Source organism: Podarcis liolepis (assembly GCF_965112155.1).
Source record: "Podarcis liolepis genome assembly, chromosome: 2".
Lineage (NCBI taxonomy): Eukaryota > Metazoa > Chordata > Lepidosauria > Squamata > Lacertidae > Podarcis > Podarcis liolepis.
In genome coordinates this window covers 123186327-123195515 of record NC_139555.1, presented here as the reverse complement: position 1 = coordinate 123195515, position 9189 = coordinate 123186327, and positions in this window count along the sequence as shown.

Here is a 9189-nt window from a genome sequence, read left to right as displayed (position 1 = left end):
GGTGATGGCATTATGTATGTTTGTTAACCTTTATTTTGTTTAAAATTTCCAATAAATATTTTATATATATATAAAAAAAGAAATATGTGGGCTTTGAGCCAAAACAAGCCAACCATCTTCCTTTTCTTGCCAGGTCAGCTATGCTTTTGTCTCTCATGGTGTGAATGATAAGAGGCAGTTCCCTTTTTTCTACCGGATGGTCCCCAAAGAAGAAGCTCTGTACCCAGGGATTGTCAAGCTGCTCCAGCACTTCAGATGGACGTTCATTGGTCTCCTTGTGCCAGAAACTGACAATGGAGAGAGGTTCAAGAAGACCTTGATGCCTGTTCTCATTGAGAGGGGGATTTGTGTCGGCATCTTACAAAATATCCCACTGGAGAATAAGAATGGTGCTGTGATCAGTTTTCATTCCTTCTTCAAGTGGAGTCAAGTCCATGTATTTGTTTACTACGTGGACACGAATTATATCTTAATTGGAATACAAATGATACAATTTGTATTTGGCATGTTAATAAAACCTCTTGCAGGGAAAGTCTTGATCACAACAGCTATGGGGGAACTCACTTTGGACTTAATGCACAGTAGCATATCTTTCCAACATATCCATGGTTTTCTTTCCTTCCCTATTATGAGAAAAGAATGGAGAAACTACAATATTTTCCCACACCTTTTCCCTGTAATTAAAAAGATTGTGGAGATAGATTATAATTGTTTCTATTTAAGGCATGCACCATCAGTGAAAGGCTGGACCAGATGCAGAGAGAGAGAGAAACTGGTGATGCTGACGCAAGATGTTCTGCAAAGAATCCTCTCTCTAGACAGCGGCAAGATTTACAATACTGTCCAAACTGTGGCACATGCCATAAATGCTGCGTATTCTCAGCAGAGGGCGATGAAGCTGGAAGCTCAAAGGCTACAGCCATGGCAGGTATTCCCTTTTCCAATATAGACACTTGTCACTTTTTTCCAAGATGACAAGGAGCCATTAGTGAGCTCTCTTTTGGTACAGTTACAGATAGGTAGCCGTGTTGGTCTGCCATAGTCAAAATAAAAAAAATCCTTCCAGTAGCACCTTAAAGACCAACTAAGTTAGTTCTTGGTATGAGCTTTCGTGTGCATGCACACTTCTTCAGATACACTGAAACAGAAGTTGCCAGATCCTTCTATATAGTGAGAAGGTGGGGAGGGGTATTACTCAGAAGGGTGGTGGGAATTGGAGATTGGCAGATAGCTGAGATGAGCCTGTTGACGACTCTTACAGGAAAAGGCAAGGGGTGAGAAGGTGAGAAATGGCGTAGTCATGTATAATGAGATAAGAATCCAATGTCTTTGTTCAGACCAGGTCTCTCCCTTAGTTCCTATAGCGACAGTTCAAATCATGCACAGAGTTAAAAATTTTAGCTCCTCTCAAAGGCTTCAGATCAAAGTCGTTGCTTTAGAATTTTAGCAGAATAGGGAGACGGACTTCCTGGTTGCATCTCCCGCTTTGTCCAAATTTTTTAAGATTAGTTTAGGTTATTTTAGTCCCTTTTACTCACGGGTTGCTGTTTCCGAATCCAATAATCCAGGAAAAAAGGTCAGCGCTCATCAACAGCAGCTATGCGGCTTCGCTCGCACGGAAAGAGCGATCGACTCACAGCACTGCGCTCCCGTCCACGTTCCGAGACCCCTTACGGGGTCCCTTCTTCGTTTCGGGGGGGGGCGCTTCTGGTGCCCGCCGAGTCCCACGGCCACAGGCTCACTCTGCCTGTGGTTTCCCGACGTGGGTCTCCGCTTCGCCGTAGCGGACGACCCGTTTCCGCGGAGCTTCCCCTTCAGCAAGTGAAGGAGACCGCCATTGCCGTTCGCGCCGCCTCCGGAAGTCCTACTGGAAGGAATTTTTTTCTCTTTTGGTACAGTCAGTGAACCAGCTCCAATCACACCTAACAGTTAGCTCAGCCAGCCCACATTTAATGCTGAAGGAAGGAAGAGAGTTGTGTCTTGCTGTGTAATAAAATTACAGGTTTCCTTCATATACAGGATGGCAGCCTTAGTCTTTCTTACCTGTATGTTCCCTTGAATTAATGTAGCCAACTTTTTAAGGACACACAACTCTCAGCCAGCCACTGTTCAAAGGAGAGCCAAGCAAGAAATGGGCGAAATGGAGAAGCCAAGGTGGGTTCCTGTCTTCTAAATGCTGCTGTTCTCTTTGCCATTCTAGCTCCACCCTTTCATGGGAAACTCCCAGTTCTACAATTCTTCCATGGACAGAGTGTACTTGGATGAGAATGGAGAGTTGGCAGCTGACCTGGACATTGTGAACTGGATGAAGTCTACCAATAAGTCCATTTCTAAATTGAAGCTTGGGAGTATCAGCAGACAGGGATCCTCAGATGTACAGTTCACCATTGACCAGAATGCCATTGCATGGCTCAATTGGAACAATAAGGTGGGACAAATTATCTCTTTCATTTCACAGTTTTTCCAGTTCTTTAAGGTCTAATAAGTGTACCAGGTTGTGTGTGTGTGTGTGTGTGTGTGTGTGTGTTCCTTCAAATGCTTTCCAATGCCAACATTCAAGATCTAACAGTGAGGCTTGGGGCGGGGTATGTGTTTATTTAGGATTCGTGTAAAATAGGTAATGAAATATTCTATTGAATGCAAACTTGAAAATAGCAGTTTCCACTGTGTTCACCCTGACCACATCTATTTTGACCTTAGAGGACAGGTATGCACTATAAAATTGGACCCAGGAGAATCAAGAGAAGTAGGGAAGTGGACACAGGAATGAACAGGGAAGCAGTATAATTATTTATTATACTTTTAGCTTGCCCTTCCTTAGAATTCCCACATCCAAGATGCCACAGACAAGGCCCTGTTGTGTGTTAGCATGCAGATTGTTCTGCTAGTCTGTTGGACTGCAAGCAAGGCTTCTCTTATACATTTCATTTAAGTCCTTGGGTCCTGAACATTTAAGGACCTTTCATACAAGTTCCAGCAACATGGATTGGGTTCCATACCAAACAGGCAGCCAATACAGCTCTTGGAGCATTGGGGCCCTGTGACCCCATTTGGCTGCCCTGCACTGAACAGACCTCAAGTGGCAATGGAGTTGTTATACTTTTGCACACTTACCAGCTTATAGGTAAACCATGGTTGTGGAGTCCACATTGAATCCCTCCCAACCCTGTGCCCTATTTCAATAGAAAAATTAGCTCTAACACATTTCCCTTGGCACTCCTTGTTTTTACGTCTAGCCTCTGCCACCTTCCAGGTGTGTGGAAAGATGTCACCCTGGGTTCCTCAGGATGGTTCAGGAAGAAAAGCCACTTTGCTGCTATGACTGCATTCCCTGCCCAGAAGGGACCATCTCCACTCAGGAAGGTGGGTGGCTTCAGTGTAAAGGACCACCCTTCAGGAAGAGGGCATAGGTCTGAGGTTACTTATGTCTATTTTCACGATCTCTTCGGAGTTGGATTAACGCTGGATAGCCACCATCTATAGGAAGAGTTTTCTGATGGACTTGGGTTGCAGTCCACTTCTTTACAGATTAGTATTTTATTTGTTTGCTAATATTGCAATCTGCTTGAAAAGCAGGATAGAAACACATAAATCAATAAATGCCTGTCCATCAAGAAGCAGGAATGAATGCCTAAATTCACAAAAGCCTATGTTTCTCGCTGTAAATCACTGATGGAGTTATTGTGAGGTGTGCAGGAAAAAACCTCTCGATTGTGATACCATTATGTATGTCCCGCTCCAAGATTTCCTTCTTTAAAGCAAAAAAGGTCCCGTTAGATATAAGGCTGTTATTAGTCTTGTTTTTTGCAGATGCAGAGCGTTGTGTCAAATGTCCAAACAATCAACATCCAAACAAGGCCCGAGATCAATGTGTCCACAAGATCATCACCTTCTTGACTTATGAAGAAAACGTGGGGATTGTCCTATCTTCCTTTGGCCTCTTCTTGTCCTTAACCATAGGCTTTGTGTTAGGGATCTTCATAAAATACCAGGAAACTCCCATAGTCAAAGCCAACAACCGGGACCTCTCCTACATCCTCCTTCTCTCACTCCTGCTTTCTTTTTTGTCCTCCTTTCTCTTCATTGGCCGGCCAAAGAAAGCCACCTGCCTTCTCCAGCAATCTGCCTTCAGCATCATCTTCTCAGTTGCCGTCTCTTCTGTGTTGGCCAAAACCATCACTGTGGTGCTGGCCTTTCTGGCCACAAAGCCAGGGAACAAGGTGAGGAGATGGCTGGGGAAGAGTCTGGCCAACTCCATTGTCCTTTCCTGTTCCAGTGTCCAAGTGATCATCTGTGCTATCTGGTTGGGAACCTCTCCCCCATTCCCAGACTCTGACATGAGCTCCCAACCTGGGCAGATCATCCTACAATGTAATGAAGGGTCTGCTGCCATGTTTTATGGTTCCCTTGGCTACATGGGCTTCCTTTCTGCCATCTGCTTCACGGTGGCTTTCCTAGCCAGGAAGCTTCCTGGAGCCTTCAATGAAGCTAAGCTGATCACCTTCAGCATGCTGGTCTTCTGCAGTGTTTGGGTGTCCTTTGTTCCCACCTACCTGAGCACCAAGGGGAAGTACATGGTAGCTGTGCAGGTCTTCTCTATCTTAGCCTCCAGTGCTGGGCTTCTGGGCTGCATCTTCATGCCAAAATGTTATATTATTGTATTGAGGCCTGATCTGAATACAAAAGATTACCTGACAAGAACATCTAAAGATGGTACCTGAGTCTTAAAGTATTCAGTTTTAACCCTTTATGTTCAGCATAGTAGTAATAAAGCTCACATACTTGTCCAGAGTCAGACAAAAATAAAATAAATTGGAAATATTCATTTAGATGAAAGCACAGAAATAATGACACCAGAAATCTTCCTGCTGGGATGTATGGATATATAATTATGAAAAGACTATGCAACCTTGTTGTAATATATGCGTCTGTGAGAATTTTATATGCACACAGATAGAAGGACACGTCATTACCAACAATGGAAGAATGACTATTAAAACTAACAGACTTATCTGAGATGGTACACTGACATGTTTAATCAAAGGAAAATTAACGTTAACAGTGGTTAAAGATTGGTAACTTCTCATAGACATTTTACGAGAAAAAAAGACATCTGGATTTGAGGATTGGACATAATGTTTGTTTATAAAAATGGCTTTGTGGGGTTTATAGTCAATTGGATGAAGTAAATATTGTTTTGTATGACAAAGCGATGAAGAATCAGAAGTTTTCTTTCTGAATCTTATTCATCGATCTTTCTTTTAAAACTTATTTTCTATTCTTTAAAACATTTCTTTCTTTTTCCTTCTTTATTCCTCCTCCCTTTCTGTATCTTTATTGTATCTATATAAAAGTCTTGGCTTGGTAAAGAAATGTGAATATATATCAGGTTTTGTATTTTCTTCTATAAACCTTAATAAAACTTACAGAAAATGAAAAAAAGCACAGAAATAATGTAACCATATGGACTTGGCAATCACTGAAATGTCAGAAAGTGTTCATGAATATAAAGGAGTGATTTATAAATGGAAAACTGTATTTGATTGGCATATAAAAACAATTAACCAACGGTACTGAATGAAACATGATCATTCCTAAGCTCAGATTGCATCTTGCTGAAATTTCCACAAGCTCTAAGTATTTAAAAGCTTAATAAATGCCCTCCATTTTCATAATTTAACCAAAATATTAAGTGGGGTGTCAGGAGGATGAGTCAAGGAAATGGCTTCTGGGGATTAAGGTGGGAAGTTTTGGAAGATGAATGCAGGATCCAGAGTGATCCAAATGAGAAGGAAGTTCAAATAAGAATAACAGGTAATGTGAAAAATTAGAATAGGAAGTCTGAACCTCACAAGGGAATAAACAGCAAGCAAAACATCAGGTAGATGCCTTCACTGCACTCTTTTTGGTGCCTTATGAAAACATTGATCCCAGTGAAGAGACAATTCAGATGGTTCTCTAATGCAATTGCCCACCCAGACATGCAGAATGTTGACATGTTGTTTTTCAGTGTTGTTTTCATCTGCCCTTGAACTTAATTAATTTCACCATTTTATTCTTTTGAAACCTACTTTAATTTTATTACAATCAAGTGGTATATGAATCCAGTGAAATAAATAAATAAATAAATAATATCCCAGAATAAAACATATTTGGTAGATATGTATATATATATTCTGGAGTGTGGGATACTTCAATTATTCTTTCACACCGATTCTTTCACACCTTCCCTGTACCTTCCAAAGTTGATGAACCGCATCTGCCCTGTTTCCCTCTATAGCAATTGCAGTAAACACCTTTTTGACGGTCTTGTCAGCTCAATGCACCAGAGTCCCTAACTCAGAGTGGCTCATATAATATGTCAAATTTGTGCACCCCAGTGCCCAGCATCTTAGTCAACCAAATCATATCTCTTCTTGAGAAAGATCTGTGTCTTTCAGAGAAATATGTAATTCCCTTTACAACCTCATTTTTATATTTCCAGATGCCAACAAGTTCCAAATTGTCCATCATTTAAAGAAAAAACTTTCTTAGTTTATCCTGGGATGTTTTAATATTTTTATGTGAAGTTCTGTCCTGCACTGAAGAGTCCACTCCATTTCTGTCTTCCATGAGGCACCAATTTTCAGATGCAAAATCCGCCAACCTATCCATAAGTCCCTTATACTGATTTGTCTTCATTGGCAGCATATATACCTACAACCAAAATTTAATTTCCTTGGATATTAACTTCCATCTCAACATATCTACTTTGTTCATCAGAGAATATCCATTTGGGGCAGAATTGGGAATGTGTATATAAAGAACAACTCCATTTACCCCCTTCAGTCCTGCAAAGATAAATTCCTCACCTAATCTATTTTAATCAAATATCTGATTCCCTTTTTCCTAATGTGTGTTTCTTATAAACAAATTTGATCCAAATTCAGTGTTTCCCCCCCAATAACAAAATATCTCTTTTCTCTTTTGAGGAGCATTTGCATCATTTATATTCTATGTTAAGTATTGGTAATCCATAGCTGAGCAGATTTCTTTGTCACACCTGTACCTGCATCCCCCATTTGTTATTTGCTAGTGAAATCTGTTCATCCAGAAATGGAGGTGTAATTGGGGTGGTCAGGTATGGGAGAGAAGTTGGGGGAGATCCTTCTCAGCTTGAGATCTCAATTACCTCCTGTTGGTCAGAGCAGACAATATTGATTCTTGATGGTTCCATGTTCTGACTCGAGAAAGCAGGGCTGTGGAACCACTGGCCAAAGGTGGTCCTGCAAGCCTCTCTATCTGGTCCTCTGTAGGCCACATACCCCTCCCTAGCCATGCCCCTTACTGGTCCTGCTTTGTGACATTCTTGTGTGTTTTTGCATGACTGAAGTAGTGCCTTGAACGCCTATATTGCTCCTTGCTTGTCTGGATAGAGGACAGAGTGCATATGTATGCAGGAACTAGGCTGCAGCAAAAAAAGGTCAAAGGGGGGGGGTTCATTGTGCTTTCCACTTTTGCCTCTAGCAATACCCGCCATTGGCATATGCCCCCCCCCCATAAGGTTGCCCAGAAGGGACTGTGGCCTGGTTTCATGAGCTCAAAGTAGCTACTCCATGTTGTGTGTTTCTGTGTGTTCACTTACATCCTAAAGGAATATCTTGGTCCTGGCGCTTATGAAGGTACATGGTTAGTTCAAGGCCAAGCTGACTTTTTCCCACACTGACCCATGTCAAAACCAGGGAGCTACTTCTGTGAATTCTCATAAACATGTTTTCCTTCACCTCTGAACCTGCGCCTCAAGCCACATAGAATATCTATGGTGTTGCCAAGGTGACGTTTCCTCTCGTATAATTATCCTTACTCTAACCAAAGCTCTAGGGATTGAGCCAAAGACTGCCTGTGAGAAAAACCAGCCCAATATCAGAATCAAAGGCAAGGTCAGATAATTCATGGTGTGTTAAATAGCCCCTATGCTGCTGAGAGTCTGTCTTGTCCATTCCCCAGTGCCATGAATGATCATGTTTGAGCATCTGAGGTCTAGACTTTGAGTTTTGATATTTCTTTTCAGATACATTGGGATGAGAAGTTTTCTTTGTTTCTGAATTTTGTCCCATCATATCCTAAGTAGTTTTGCTAGTAAGAAAAATAAAGTACATGCTCTGTATCACAAACAAAAAGCAAGCAGTGCTCCTCACTGCAAGTCTCACCCCTTGTTAGGATTGTGCTTGTCTTTAGGAATCCTCAAATGGGCTATTTTAGGGTGTCAACACAAACATTTTGGGGGGATCCATGAAGAAGGGGAGCTGGGGCATTCGAATTGTCAGATCACCCACATCCATAGAGGGAAGCAGCACATCTAAGCAATGTCCACAGCGATGACACAGGCCAGATTTATTCAGGGACAGCCCCATGGAGGCCATGCTTTCCACGAAGTCTGAGCAGTCCCTTGTAAGATCGAGTCGGCATGCATGTTAAAATTCCCTTGGACCTCCAGATGAGGTGTTTCCAGGAGAACATCTGGCACAACCTGAAGCATCTCAAGCAGGGAGTCCTTGGTGCAGCAAGGAGGCTGGTACACCAACAGGAATCCTGCACTGCCCCTATTGCCAGAGTTTCAGAACATGCACTCAGAAAACTGTGTCCTCCTAATAGGTCGCTTGGTGAAAACTAAAGTCTTCCTAAAAAAATCACTGCAACCCCACATGACCTGAGTTGCTGTGCGTAAGAGAAACCTGCCGGACAAGCAGTGGCAAGAACAGGGCAAGCTGCTGTGTCCAACCAAACCTGGGTTACTCATGCCAGGTCAATTCCCCCATCCATGATCAAGTCATAGGTGGCACTGCTTTTATTGGTCATTGACATAATAATAATAATAATAATAATAATAATAATAATAATAATAATAATTTATTTATACCCCACCCATCTGGCTGGGTTTCCCCAGCCACTCTGGGCGGCTTCCAAAAGAATATTAAAATACTATGATACATCAAACATTAAAAGCTTCCCTAAACAGGGCTGCCTTCAGATGTCTTCTAAAAGTCTGGTAGTTGTTGTTCTCTTTGACATCTGGTGGGAGGGCGTTCCACAGGGGGGGCGCCACTACCGAGAAGGCCCTCTGCCTGGTTCCCTGTAACTTGGCTTTTTGCAGTGAGGGAACCGCCAGAAGGCCCTTGGTGCTGGACCTCAGTGTCCGGGTAGAACGAT